Raw genomic sequence first — 16,051 nt, 5'->3', positions numbered from 1 at the left:
ATCCCCAGCAGTGCAATTGCTGGGTCATAGGGCAGGTCTATTTTTAACTCTTTGAGGAACCTCCACACAGTTTTCCAGGGTGGCTGCACCAGTTCACATTCCCACCAACAGTGCAAGAGGGTTCCCCTTCTCCACATCCTCTCCAACATTTGTTGCTTCCTGATTTGTTAATTTTCACCATTCTCACTGGTGTGAGGTGGGGTCTCATTGTGGTTTTGATTTGTATTTCCCTGATGGCCAGTGATGCGGAGCATTTTCTCATGTGCTTGTTGGCCATGTCTATGGCCAACATGTGTATGTCTTCTTTGGTGAGATTTCTGTTCATGTCTTTTTTTTTTTTTTTCTTTTTTTACAATTTTATTTATAACAATATCTGTGTTATTTAGTTGTAAAGGAATTCAGCAAAAATTATTAAAACGTTCATGTCCCCAAAGCGGGGCTGCCCGCTTGCCCTTTCTGGGTGTGCCCCACCTTCTCCTCATCCCCGGGGGAGGGGGGTTGGCGGGGGAAGGGGGGACCGTTTACCAAAGAAAGTCTCCAGCCCTGGGGGCCCCGGTGGGGGCACTGGAGGGGGGGGTCTGTTCATGTCTTTTGCCCATTTCATGATTGTATTGTTTGTTTCTTTGCTCCACCCCTTTTCAAGAAGCAGCCAGAATTCACAAGCCAAGAGGAGGTCAGCTCAGCGGGCAATGCATCCGTAAACTGGGAGGTGATTTGTCTTGTAGTAAACGCCCATGGTACTGAAGACTTGTATCGATATGCATTTTCAAGATATAAAAGGCAATAAACCCAACATTATATATAAATACATATATATATACACACACACACACATATATATGTAAAGGCATATATATATGAAGGCAGCTTTTATTGGCTCAAGAGCCCTTCCTCTTACTTGAATAGCTGTTGTTACTGGGGTTCCCTGAACATCTTCCTTTTCCTCACTGGCATATTAAGGAGGTTTTTGGAGGGTGCCTCACCTTGGCTGGTGGTCCCTCACATACAGGGGCACCCTCACCATCAGTGTGCCTGGGGTGCTGCTGGCTACTCCTGACCGCTCTGGATCACTGGAGCTCACTCTCCCTCACATCTCTATACCGACGAGGGGCCCCCTTGCAGAGAACCCTGAGGTATAAGCTATGGCCGTCTTTGTGCTAAGGATCTCTGGTTTCAAATGTAGCATTTTTTTTCTACCTAGAACATTCCAGGCGGCTGGATCTGGACAGGTTCATGTACTTGTCCACTTGCGAAACACTAGAATTATTACCATTTAGTCCATTTGGAGACCCTGTTGCCTGACAAATCTGTCTGATCTTTCTTCCTTGGGGAAAATTTCCTTCCAAGGACACTGTTTTTGCTCTAAATTTCAGATGGCTCCCTATAAGTTAACCGAACATGTCTGAACTTCAGATAAAGACAACTTCTGGATAATTCCAAGAGAGGTTCTAGCCTCCCCACCAAATCAGAGAATTTAGATAAGTATTAGGGAAGAATAGTATTCCCAGGGATACTCCAATCTCTGATCCAGCCAGTAGGGGTTTTCTCTGTAATACTTGTAGCTAAGTTGTTTTTCAGAAAGGATGTGTCCATTTACATTTCCAACAGAAATGCCTACTTCTGTAAGCCACTAACTATATTAAAAACCATTTTTGAAAAAAGGATTTTGTCAATTTGAAGGTGACAAATAGTATCTGGTTATTTTTATTGACATTTGGTTAGTGATTAGTAAATTTGAGTGTTTCTTTAAAATGTTTACTGTCTATTTTTTTTCATTTGGCAGTTATTTGCTCTTTTGCGTAATTTTTAAAATCTTGAAATAGACATCTTTTTCTCATTAACTTTTCTGTTTTAAGGATGTTAATTAACCATCTGTTCATCAGGTGGGATACTTTCAATTGCAACCAACAGAAAAACTAGATTCTTAATTTTATAAATAAGATGACCGAAGTAGATGGGGCACTTGGGTGGCTCAGTTGGTTAAGGATCTGACTCTTGATCTCGACTTGGGTCTTGATCTCAGGATCGTGAGTTTGAGTCCCATGTTGGGTTCCATGCTCAGCACAGAAGCCACTTAAAAAAAAAAAAAAAAAAAGAAAAGAAAAAGAAGATCCAAGTAGGGAAGCTCTGAAATTGGTTAATTCAGGGACTTTGGCATCATCAGGGACTCAGATTCTTTCTGTCTTTCCACCCTGCAATCCTTGACAAATGAAATCACCTCTTCATCACAATAACACTCAGAGGCAGAAGGAGTCTCTTTTCTTCCATGAGCCTCTTTTCAAGGCAAGTAGACTTTCCTTTATAACTCATTTGCCAGAACTGTATCACATGCCCATGACGACTGTCATGGACAAAGGTGATTACTGCGAGTGGCTTAGATCAATCACCACTTGACCCTGAAGCTCACTGGAAGAGGGGTGGATACCTAAACAAAACAAAGTGCCTTTTAGCAAAGGAAGATTGGGGGAATGAACTTTGCATTTACTGCCAACAGTATCTGCAACACCATGACTTTTGTATGCCAAATTCTAGTTTTGAAACAACAAAGTGGCACATCTGAGATCTTTCTCAGAGACCATGATGTCTCAAAAGTCTCTGCATTGTGAATATGCCATCCTTAGCGGAGGTGCCTGTACCTTATTGGAGATCAGAGGGTTGACTCCTGAGCTCCGTTAGAGTGGTCTCTCCACATGGCTCAGACTCCCTCAGCTTCATAGTCAAGGTATTAAGATCAAGGGATCTGAAAACATTTCCTTTCCTCCAACAACTGCTTGGAATTCCTCAAAAACTTGGTACCCCGAGGGGAGCCTGACATATATACCTGGTACTCATAGAGACCAGTCAGACACCCCTAATGATCCTTGACTCACTTGGCAGGTGTGTGTTTCCTACAGCTGCTGAAAAACTGACCAGAAACTTACTGACTAAAGACGACACAGATTTGTCATCTTACAGGTCTGAAGGTCAGAAGTCCATTAGAAATATGTCCTATCCGGTTAAGATCGAGGTGTTCACAGGGCTGCGCTGATTTGGAGGCTTTAGGGAAAATGCCTTTCCAGCTTCTCGAGGCTGCCTGCATTCCTCAGCTCATGGTGGCTCCATCGTTATTCTATAAAATCCCCACCAGTAGATTGAGCCCTTCCCCCATGGCATCAATCTGACCTTCTCTTATCTCCCTCCCCCACTTTTAATAACCTTGTGATGACCTTGGGCCCATTCAGATAATCCAAGACAATCTTCCCATCTCAAGGTTACCTGAATTAGCGATCTTGATTCCATTTGCGATGTGAATTCCCCTTTACGGTGTAGCCTAACAGGTTCATGGGTTCTAGGGTATGGAACGTGGAACTCTTTGGGAGGAGTCATTTATCTGCCTACCGAAGTAGATGGGAAAACAATTTCCTTTTCCTCCTCCATAATCTTTAGTTCATGTTACTGTGGTATTCATATTTCTCCTGGTACATAGGCTGCTTCTGGTCCCAAAGGGGTCCTGCTTTTGTTTTCTAGAGGCCATTTCATTAATCTCCCTCTGGGCCCATAAGGGCTGTGCCTCTGATTTTTCACTGAAGACGAACAATTTGAAATCAGATCGAAGAGCAGAAGTATCTCTTCTTTCTGCTTTCTAAGCCTCTCTGCTCCTAAGCATCAGTATTCCTGTGCAGTCACCCGTTATAGAATCTCTGTCCCACTGTGCTCCTATTTAGAGTTGTACTATATGCATTCATTCCTTTTTCGTATGGCCTCCTTGTCGGAATAAATCCATCTGGGAGCAGAGAGCGTGCTTGCTCCTTTTTGGCTTCCTTCTTCCTGAGTCTGTGGGAACCACCTACAAGCATGGAGTTTGCCCAGCTCCTGGCTCTGATGGGTTACGTAAGCTGTCTTTTATATTAGAAGCTGTTGTGGGTTATTTCAACAGGTGAGGAGTGATACCCTTTTGCTCTTTCCTCTCGCTTTCCTAATCTCATTTACTACACAACATGCTTTCTCATCATTCACCATCTAGACCAATCGTGATAGAAAACAGGGTACATATGTGAGAGGTGCCAGGGCAGCAAAGAGCATAAAGAAACGGAAACAGATGGAAATTGTGCCCAGCCTGCCTGCCATGCAGACTTTGTACTTGGCCTCTGTTGATTGTTGGTGGTCTAGGAAACCCTGAAGATGGAAGTCATTTCCCTATTTTTTGATTCTTCCGTGATAGTGTTTGGCTTCCAATAACCTACAAATGTCCACATAGAAAATTCAGTGAGCTCTGACCTCATAACTCCAATGAGAAATTCTGATCTTTTAGTGTTTTAGATTTAGCTTAGTGTAGATCCTGCGTCAGAGGGAGTCCTAATGCCCTTGGGCCATGTCTGAAACATCCCTCAGTATCACATCAGAGAGAATCAATGTGTTTGAATCATGCTCATTTCGTGTCCTTTATAGATGGGTGTGGAATCCTTGCAATGGAATCTATTTGGGGTTCCTGTAACCCAGAAGTGTGGGTGGGCATCTGACTCCCACTGGATGCATTTGAATAATCAGTCACTGGCTTCTGAAGATGCTATGCTTGGTGTTTGGCACCTATATATTTTTTGAAAAACTGAATCCAACAAAGGTTGTTTTTTTTTTTTTCCATAAGCATTTCTATTTCTTAAACAACTGGTTTCCATGAAATCCCAGGCCCATAGGCTCCTTTCCAGCTAAATGCTACAGAGGCACCTTCAGTTCTTTCCTCAGCAGGCAAGAAGCCTGAACATGAGCTAGAAAGGATGGGACTAGAATGAAACAGGGACTGGCATCTTTCTCTGCCTCTCTCTCTTTGTCCTGCACAGATGATTGGTCAGCCAGCACTGCTCCCAGATATTGTTTTCGTACCATTTATTCTCCTGCCTTCCCATCATGTCATTTCTTAGTGCCCTATAATTACCCAGCAGTGTGCATTTGGGCTGTCAACAGGATCTTCTGAACAAAATAGAGCTAAATAAATTTCGGTAATGAGGAAGGACCACAATCAGGTGAATATCTCCCAATCTCTCCTACAGTTCTGGTTGGCCACACTCTCAACAGACATCTTATTTATTCATTGCAATACTAATAGGATGGTGTTCCTATGAGAGTGAGATTCTCACTGTGCGTTTCAGATTAAGCTCACACTCCCAGGAACCCCTGGGTTCATGTAAAATGTGGAAACCAGCATTGAGAATATGGAGGAGGTTTGCTCTTGATCAGATATTTGTGGGAAGGGGGTTGCCTATTTGTTTGCCAGCTTGATTCCTTCCTGTTCGAAGTATTTAAAAAGTAAGTATCTCTCTGTTAGCTGGCTTATAGTTGTGTGGGTATTTAGAGGACTTAGTCTACTTTGCTGTGTCCTCCATGTCTTAATTCCTAGAACCTGTGACTATTACTTTATGTAGGAAAGGGAATTTTCAAATGTAACTTGGGTTAAAGACCTTGAGATGGGGAGATTATCCTGGACCACCTGGGTGGGCCCAGTGTAATCATGAGGATTCTTATAAGGGAAAGAGGGAAGCAGGAACGTCACAGGAGAGGTTAGTATAATGCAATTGCAGGCTGGTAGCCATAAGCCAAGGTATATGGACAGCCTCTAGAAATTGGAAAAGGCAAAAAAACAAATTCCCTCCTATAGCTTCTAGAAGGAATGTGGCCCTTCTGACATTTTGATTTTAGCCCAATGAAAGCCATGTGAGAATTGAAACCTTCAGAACTGCTTTAGGCCACTAAATTTATGGGGTTTTTTTTTTGTTTTTTTTTTTTAAAGAGAGAGCACATGCACGGGGGTTGGGGGGGGGTCACAGGGAGAGAGAGAATCTCAAGCACAGAGCCTGACATGGGACTTGATCTCATGACTCTGAGATCATGACCTGAGCTGAAACTAAGAGCACTAAGCCAACTGAGCCACCCAGGTGCCCCAAATTGATGTGATTTGTAATTGTGGCAAGAGGAAATAAATGCATTCCCCTATCAGAACATGTTTCAATTAGGGTCTTTTAGTGGCAAGAATTCAGTACACCTCAAACAAGGAGATGTTTATTTTTTTAAAGATTTTATTTATTTATTTATTTATTTATTTATTTATTTATTTATTTATTTATTTGAGAGAGAGGGAGAAACAAACTCCCCATTGAACAGGGAGACTAATACGGGGCTCCATCCCAGGACTCTGGGATCATGCCTGAGCTGAAGTCAGATACTTAACCGACTGAGCTACCCAGATACCCCAGAGATGTTTAAGACTTGTACTCAGAAGCCTACCCACTAGGAAGAGGAGGATGGCAGGTTGTTCTAGAAATCTCAGCAGGAGACCCATGGCTCTTGGCCTGACTTGGCTCCTTGGTGAGTCTTTCTCTCTTCTAGCTGGTTTATTTTCCCCCATGTTCTCTGTGTTCTATTTTTATTCCTGGTCTCTATTTCTTTTCAGCAATATCTCCCTCAAAATTTTATTCTGAGAATGGTGCATCATGGCTACCATTTTACTTCAAAATATTCTCTTGGGTTCAGATTCTTCATATTCCTAAGGGAGAACCTGACTGACTCAGCCTGATTATCATACTGGACCATGTCATGGGTTGCTGGTCGGCTTATAAGTGGACCATCCTTAGAGTGCCACCCCTCATCCAGTTGGCTGCAGCCAGGGCATCAGAGTGATGGGTAAGACATGTGGCTGCCTGAGAGCTATGTCTTTGCTGGGGCATGGCTGCCTGGAAGGGGCAGCAGGTGTGTGTATGTGAGGAGCGCTGCTGATAGTGGTTGAAGTCAATTTCGGGCACAGATAATGACATAGAACATTGATTTTTTTTTCTGAATTAATAGTGTAGAGACAAGCTCATATGGAATTTGTTGCTGATTAATTGTGAAGAGTCTTGGAAGGCATCTGGTTCAGTCTCCCTCTCTTCTCCTTCAAGAAGACTGACTCTCCAAGCAAGAACGAACATTCATTTTCAGCTCCCACAGAGCTGTGGTTTCCAAAGGCAGATACACAATAAGGTAATGCTAAGGCAGTGCTACTTGTAGAGTTTGGTCAATGGCATAAAAGGCCAAATCAGGAAGGATCATGGCCAAAGAACAAGACCAAAGCAGCAACTAATATCTGTGAAGCCCCTGCTATGTGCCAGATACTGAATTTTCTGTGTCGATGTGTGCTCCGTGACTATAAGTGGTCTGACCAGCACAGGCTATCACCTGATTATCACCTTGTCTGGTCTGGAGTCCTGGAGGCACCTTGGGTGTCATCCTTCGATGTAGCTATCCACCCTCCTCTCTACATTTTGGGGTTCTTTAGCTCACTCCATAATTAATTACTGAATACTAAGTATGAACATCAATATTGAGTCTTTTATATTAAGGTCTGAGGTGAAAGGGGTGAGGGAAACATAGTCTTCATCCTGAAGGCCAGGAGGATGCGGAAAAGACAGACAGAAGGATGTGATGGGAGCTTACTTGACTACAGTTTGGTTAATGCTGAAGTTAAAGGTATATGAGGGGGAGGGGAGGATAGTTCCCCTGGAAAGGTTGGAGAGGACATTTTCCTGATGAATTTAACTGGTTTCTCATCTAGCCCAGCATTCTAGTCTCATCTATGTAACCTCTATGCATCCCTACCCCCATTATCTCCCCTTGAACATGAGGAAGGTGGACCCAGATGTTTCCCAGGTCCCTTCATGTTTCATCCCAGCTTCCAATCATGGTTTTCCACAGCTTCTGATTGGCTCCCTCCGCCTGGAGCTCAGATGCAGTTTTCTTGTGAAAGCACATTTTCCAGTTGGGATAAAGGCTACTTTGTCTGACACACAACAGCATCTTATGGCAGTAACATTTCTCAGAGGAACACTTGTGGTCTTTGAGATCAAATCTTTATTTTTCCAGAATTCAGAAAAATTGCCCAAATCTCCATCTATAGCTTCAGACCACTCTTGCTTTGCAGCTTCAATTTCACAGTGGGATTCTTAAACCTGGCCACTGATTCTGGCAACACCCTGCTCTTACATTCTGAATTAGTGCAGGTATTTGCTTCCCTTATGGCTTAAATCCTTGCCCCACTGCCATTTCTGATTTTTTTTTATCTTTTTAAAACTCAACCAGTATGGTGTGTTCATGAACTCTGAATGCTTTGTGGGAGATAGAATCTAGCTGCTGTTTAAAACACACCCTATAGTTTGTGGTCTAGGATAATAGATTTGGAATATGACCTCTTTGGAAGTTGAGAACTTTCTATTAACTTTTCCATTAACTTTTGCTTATTTTGCTTATTTTCCCTTCATAAGTAGAATTCCATTCGGGCCAGTCATCCACTGCTCAGTTAGACCAAAATTAATATGAAAGATTTCTAGAATTGAAAATGTAATGTTAATTTTTTTTCTTTTTTAGAGAATTTGTTGTTTTCTTCTCCTGTTCTCCTAAACTATGTATCATTTCCTCTTCTTGATTAAGGGGATCTCTTTTCCCTTAATGCTGTAAATCTAAATTTCCTTTTAGATAAACATTGCTTGTATTTAAAAATTTGGGTATATACTCCAAAGAGTCTTAATTACTGTTTTTAATATCTTGTGACCCTGATTCCCTCTGCTTGTCCTCTTTCACATGATGTGGATCCCTGTGGGATACTTGGATTTCTACATCTTACTCAAGGCATCACTGAGACTCTGGTTATTGGGCCCCCTTTCTGATCCCAAGGAGGGTGTCTAGGAATTTGTTTCTTTTGCATTTATGAGTTTTGAGAGCATAGTTTGTTATTTCAGATTTTCCTTAAATTACAGTAATTTCCAATTTGGGAGCTTTAACTGTTTCTCCTAGCATCCTGAGCTTCAATCCTAAAACCTCTGCTTTGTGCATGCAATTTTACGCATGCAGAATTCCAGGGTTTTGCTAAGAAGCAAAAGGCGAGGGATTCCAGTCCCCTCTTGAGCACTCCCTATGTTCCTTTTGATTATGTCTTTCTCTCTCGTTTTTTATTCTTCTCTGTCTGGAAGGTTATTATGACCTTCAGATAACAACTGCAAGTGGAATCAAAGAAATCTTTCATTGCTTTTCTCACCATTTTCTCTATCTGAATGGTAGCCTGAATACATTAATATGCTGTGTTGGTTGTTGTTCTGTAAAAATAAACAACAACAAAAAACCCAGACTCAGTAAGGATCGTCTGACTATAATTGTCCAGAGCCAGATGTAACATGCATTTCTTTCAAATCTGTTCAGTAGATGCTGGCACTTCTATGCTCTGTGAACCCACCTTCTTGCTCCCTTCCTTCCTGTTATGTCATCTCTCACTGCTAAATCTGCTGTTGGGCTTCCTTTTCTATTTTTTGGATAAGTTGGTTTTGTTTTGTTTTGTTTTGTTTGTTTTACATTCTTTTCTACCCTGAGAACGGTGCACATTTGAACACTGAGTTTGAATTCAAGAGAGGGCTATGTGTGGCTACAGATTTTCTACTTTGCTCCTCTTTCTGGAGATAAATTGAGTAGACTCCACCGACTAACAGTCTGAACCATGACTGTCCTCTTTTCCTCTCAAGGCTCTTTACTGATATTTCACAGAACAGAGGAGAACATTACTATGATGGTTTGGACAGAGCCAGTTTCACTGAGGAGCAGGAACTTATTAAACTGCCTACTTGTTCCACAGGGTTGGGGGTCAGGGCGTGATAGGAATCAACAACTTTATGGAAGAGGTTATGGTGTGGTGTTATGGTTTACTGATGATTATATTATGATGCATATTTGCTACACTGTGGCTCTCTCTATACATATTTTCTTATTTTCTTATATTTTAGGAATCTGATACTACTCAACTTGACCTTAGAAGACTATATGTTATATTAGAAAGAACAGAAAGGAGAGTTAGGAGACCTGGGTACTAATCCTGGCTTCATGAACTGTAGTGTGCCATATAAATGTGGGTTATTATTGTTACTATTAATAACAATAGAAGTTTATTGAATACTACCACGGGTTAAGGTTTTTTTTAACATGCTTTAGCTCATTTAATCTTTACAGTGGCCCTTTAAGAGAATTGCTTCAGTATCCTCAGACAATAGGAGAGGAAATTAAGTTTTTGGGAGGCTAAGTGGCTTAATCCAACATCACATGTCTCAGTGGTATTTGAATCCAGATTTGTATGATCTCAGAATATCTTCTTTTTACGTTCGTACTTCACAATTCTTCTAGTGTTAATGATACCTGTAATAGGGGTAATACATATAAGTAAAAGCTGGACGGCCATCTACTTTATCCCTCTCAACATTGGTAGAACCAATCGTTTAGCTTTGGACCTAAAATGAATCTGAACGATTACATAGTGCAGGCTCCTCAATTTACAATTGAGGAAACTGAAGCCCCTAGAGATGAGGTCCCTTTCCTAAGCTGGCAGTAAACCCCAGAGCTGAACGACCTTGCTGTGACCTCTATTTCCTGGTTTCTTCTCATTCACTGTGAGATTCCACTTTTCTCCTTTTCTTAGAATTCTCTTCTCATTCTATTCCTTTCTCAGGGATCACAGATGTCACACCTTGAATGGTAGGTAGGGACTCACATTGTTTTTTGTTTTTTTGTTTTTTTTAAATTAATTTATTTGATAGAGAGAGAGCACAAGTGGGGGAAGAGACAGAGGGAGAAGCAGACACCCTTAAGCAGGGAGCCCAATATGGGGCTCAATTCCAGGACCCGGGGATCATGACATAAGCCAAAGGCAGATACTTAACCATGAGGCACCCAGGTGGCCCTCACATTGTTTTAAGAAGGAAATCATGCCTTGTCTTGTCAAGTCTTCTTTGACTTAAGTTTGCCAAGAAGGGTGACTTCCATCTTATTTTTGCAAATTGCAGTTTGCCGAAGAGAGTAAACTCATTGCATACTGTCTCATTTGATTGCTTTACTGGGCCTCTTGTGTTGCTTTGCCGGTTTCCACTAGAGTCTTCATGATGGGCCCACACTGACACTTGAGACACTATAGGCCAACATATGGAAGGAAGGCCTCTGACTCGTGAATCCTCATATCAGATGAGATACCATCTGCTGCAAAGAAAAGGAAAGGACCAGAAAACCCAGACCCAACAGGCTTATACAATAAGGGATTTATTATCAAATAAATCAAGAGGTCTACATGGAGGTGTATTCTGCTGAGGCTCAGTTAAGTGGCTCTATAACATCATTAAGGACCATGTTCTTCCCACCTTTCTGACCTGCTAATCTCAATCTTTCACTTAGCTCCTTTCAGAGTTTCAAAATAGTGACAGTAGTTCCAGGCATCCCATCCTCACTTTGGCTAAGGTCCAGTGCCAGAAATGGGGACAATGGAAAAGAAGATGTTCCCCAGAATCATTCCCTGCTCACTGGCCAGAATGGGGTCATCCGTCATTTCCTAAATCTGTAACTGGTAAGGGAATGGAATTACCATGAATGGGTTAAGCTAATTAAGATTTACCCCCATGAAGTTCAGTTGGGGCCTTATAGAGGAATGTGGATGCTTGAAGAACATTGAGGTTCTGATGGCCGAGAAGAAGGGGAAATGGGATTGATTAGGCCTCTTGATATGCTACCGTAGTGAAATCATTTTAGAACTAAGCATCTGTGCATTACGGAATTTGTCATTTGTCTTTATCAAATTATATAAAAAACCACTGCTAGAAAATTGAGAGAATTTTACTGTTAAATTAAGGAAACAATCAAAGCTGAGCAAGGCTGTACTGAAATACTCTTACTCATTAGAGACAACACTATAAACGACGTCAACCGTTTGGAAAGCCTTTTGGTCAGATGTAACAAGAGGTAACATGCAGGTATCAACTGCATTATTATTTAGGGCCACAAAAATTTGGCAACAACTAACTGGGAAGTACCACAGGCGTGGTGGAAAATGGGCTTGGGAGTGGACAAACCTTGCTGCAGACCTGACTTTACCGCCTCCTTGTGGCAGATCCCTGAACTTCTCTGAACTTGCTAACAGTCACCATATATTTGACATATGGGATTGTTTGAAGATTAGAGAAAATGCATGCAGAGCCCTAATTACATAGTAAGCACACGATAAGTATTACACACACACACACACACACACCCATCTAAAACAAAGGTTATCTCCTTTTTATCGATTATGTGGCCATTAAAATTTACATTAATCAAGTCTTGAAGAGTCAGCAGATAAACTGTTGATACCATAATAGAAAAAGAAAAATCAGGATACAAAATTACTACCAAGTTAAAAGAAAATCCTATGCAATATAAAAAAGCACCTGCTGACATGCTAATAAGGTAGTTAAGCTTAATAGGGTGATGGATAATTTTCCCTCATTTTCTTCTATATTCCAGTATTAAATCTACAGTGGACATAATTTTTTTTTTTAAACACAAGGCTACAAAAAAAAGTTTACCTGGATGGCTTTTTAATACTTCCTTCTTCCTTATTCTTTCCTTATGAACATATCAGAGTAAATTCTTCTACCTTTTTTTGGTGAGCTATTCTAGATTTATCCAGACTTTGTTGTCACCTTTCCTGCATCAATTGGTATGTCTCCATCTTTCTCTTTAAAAAAAAACAAAACATTTTCTTCATTTCTTTGAGAGAGAGAGAGAGGTGGGAGGAGAGAGTACAAAGGAAGAAGGAGAGGAAGAAGCAGGCTCCGCTGCCAAGCAAGGAGCTTGATGCAGGACTTGATCCCAGGACCCTGAGTTCATGACCTGAGCCGAAGGTAGATGCTTAATCAACTGAGCCATCCAGGTGCCCATCTTCATCTTTTTCTAGGAAAGTTTCCTTCTGCCATTTCCTCCTTCCTAGCATTCTTTTTGCACATTGGCCTTACATTGTTGGTGTGACTTCCCCACCCCCAGTATTCCTCCATCAATATTTCCCTTGGGCTTCTCATTGGTCCTCAATACAGATTTTGTCCCTTAAATTGTCTCGCATCGATTCTACTTCTCACTGTTCTCTGTATGTCTTTTTTCCCACAATTGCCTATCAATCGTGTCTATCCTGAAGGCTGAGAAGGGCTTTCTGTTCATTAATGACTTGGCTTACCTTCACCTGTTCCCCCCCTGTCTAAAAAATTACTTATCTCTACACACCCTTGGCAAGAATATTGAGATACACTCAGATTGATGGGAGAGCCAGAGAACAAGGTCAGAATGCAGTTAGGAGCCAGTGGAAGCCGAGCAGCTTCAAGGTCATGCCACAGAAACAGTCTGGTTAGACCTCCACTGGTGACAGCGGCGACTGTCAGTGCTGAACATTGTCACTGAAAGCAGAATTCAGGCTGCCCCTGTGCTTTATGTGCTTGACTGAGAGTGAGAACCGGGGATTGGGGCATCTGGTGAGCTGGGGCACGTAGGTCAGGTGTCCACAGCCTTGCTGACCAGGGTGGGGATGGGGGAAAAGCTGGGGGTGGGGTGGGGCTGTTAAGACTCATGCAAAGCAAGGGGAGGGGGAGTAATGGAGGGAGGATCCCCCACATGGAAAGCAGAAAACAAATGAACAGGTGAAATCAGCCATCCTCTGCACTTGTTAGAATCCCAATATCCATAAGACCTATGCTCTAAGTATTGTTAGACATCTTTCCAACAGAATCTGTCCATATAGCATTATCTTTCTGCCTTTCCATGACCAATTCTCTAGATCTAGCATTGTATAATGAAGTGAGATGATGTCTTTCACCTTCTTTCCTGTTATAATGACCTTGCTGTACAGAGGGCTTTGTTTTTTTTAACCCTCCTCCAAAGTAGCCTCTTCTTTTTAAGATTTTATTTATTTATTCATGAGAAACATAGAGAGAGGCAGAGACACAGGCAGAGGGAGAAGCAGGCTCCATGCAGGGAGCCCGATGTGGGACTCGATCTCGGGACTCCAGGATCATGTTCTGGGTCAAAGGCAGGTGCTCAACCACTGAGCCACCCAGGCATCCCGAAAGTAGCTTCTTCTGTGATGGCTTCTTCCTTGCCTGATTCTTAACAAGCATGCCTATCTCCTTGTCTGTTCCTGCCACCCCAACCCACCCAGCACAGATGTTAACTATTTTAACTGTTAGCTGTGTGTTAACTGTTTTCCTATCACACTATAAGCTTCTTGAGGGCAGATACTGCCTCTAGTTGTTTTAGCCTCGGCACCTGTAATGCATTTAATATGCCAGAACCTGGCACATATAATGCATTTAATAAATGCTAGTTGAATGAATAGATAAATAAATCTTTCCCTCTGAATCTTTTTGTGTGTGTGTGTGAAGATTTTATTTTTAAGCAGTCTCTACACCCAATGTGAGACTCAAACTCACAACCCGAAGATCAAGAGTCTCATGCTCCACCTACTGGGCCAGTCAGGCGACCTATCCCTCGGTATTTTGTGTTCAGTGTTTTAAAGCAAGCATGTCTATGTTTTCTGCAAAGATTGATAGTGAAATTTTCTCTCTCTCTCTCTTTTTTTTAGTGAAGAATACTCATTAACTGACTAACTAGATATGGTTCTTTTGTGTACCATTGTGAAATTTTCTTCAAATACCTTCTTAAATCATAAATGATTCGTTGTCAAGCCATATCCTAAGTTGGGTTCAGAAAAAAGGTAATTCTAGTACTTACTCTCAGAGCTATCACACACTTCTAGAAGTGCTATAAAAAAGAAAGGCACCTCTGCACACATTTCTTCTCACAAAGACCAAAGCAAACCCGCAAATAAAACTTTCTGGGTCTTACATATCTGTCTCTTGATAACTTTTCTATTTTCAAGCACAAATATAAGGGAGTGGAGATTTTAGCTTATGCTGAGGCCAGATCTCCTGGCATCAGGCTTCTCCACTGACTGTCAGCTGGCTCCCTGGTGGATGTCCCCTTTATGGGGATGCCATGTGATTTCTGCCTAACGCTTAGCGGAGAAAAACTATGTGCTTTGCCCTGAAGGTTGTATACTATGGCCATTCCTCAGCCAAGCAATTTTCTACCCTTTCACACCATCTTTCTATAACAAAGCTTTGTAGGACTCCTTTCACTATTCTCAAATGGAACTCTTGAGGAACATAGGTGATGTGCACATACAATTTTAAAAAACACTGAAATATTATTTTAGGTAGAGTATAAAGATGATAGAAAAGGAGATTAATTTGTACTACATGTTGCATATTTCAACAAGAAGTATGAAATGCCCTACACAACTACTCTGGAAGACAGAATGAAGCAGTCAGATGCTCCTCCTGTCAGTGTGACTGTGTGACAGCTATCAGAGAGCAGGTGGGTGGAGGTGTATTGTGTATGGAACAGTGAATAACTCTTGGTTAAATTCCAAACAAAATTGACTAAGAGCTTTTCTTGATTCATATAGTTGGTACATTCCTGGAAAATTCATGGATTAAAAACTATGCCAAAAATATTTGGGGTTTGTATGAGAAACAGAGTAGAGGTCTCTGCTCAGAAAATTAGAAACATTTCCTCTATTTTTTATTTTGGTCATGAAAAATTTGAAACACGTAAAAGAGTTAAAAGAATAGCAAAGTAAATATTGGCATATACCCTCCAACCAAGTTCAGCCTTTTCTCCTCCCTCCAGATTCATTTGAAAGTGGTTACAGATACACAATTTATTTCAGTATGCAGCTTCTAAGAATAAGATTTTCTTTCATATTTATTGTAGTTATCACACCTAAAAAATTAATAATAATTTCATAATATTACCTAATATCTAGTCCAGGTGCACAATTTTCCAATTGACCAACTGTGTGACTATCCTAACTGTGATTTAAAAAAATCAAGATCTGGGACACCTGGTGGCTCATTCATTAAGTGTCTGCCTTCAGCTCAGGTCATGATCCCAGGGTCCTGGGGTCCTGGGATTGAGCCCCATGTGGGGCTCCCTACTCAGTGAGGAGCCTGCTTCTCCCTCTCCCTTTTCTGCTCCCCTTGCTCATGCTCTCTCCATCATACTCTCTCTCTCTTGCAAATAAATAAATAAAACCTTTAAAAAATAAAAATAAAATCAAGATATGATCAACATTAATCTGTTGTATTTGTTTATATGTTTTGTTAGGTTTCTTTCAATCTTGTCTTATAAAATGTGCCACATTCTGAACCGTGTAGCTTTC

This window comes from Canis lupus, chromosome 37, assembly GCF_048164855.1.
Source record: "Canis lupus baileyi chromosome 37, mCanLup2.hap1, whole genome shotgun sequence".
Classification (NCBI taxonomy): domain Eukaryota; kingdom Metazoa; phylum Chordata; class Mammalia; order Carnivora; family Canidae; genus Canis; species Canis lupus.
Note: the sequence above shows the minus strand (reverse complement) of the source record.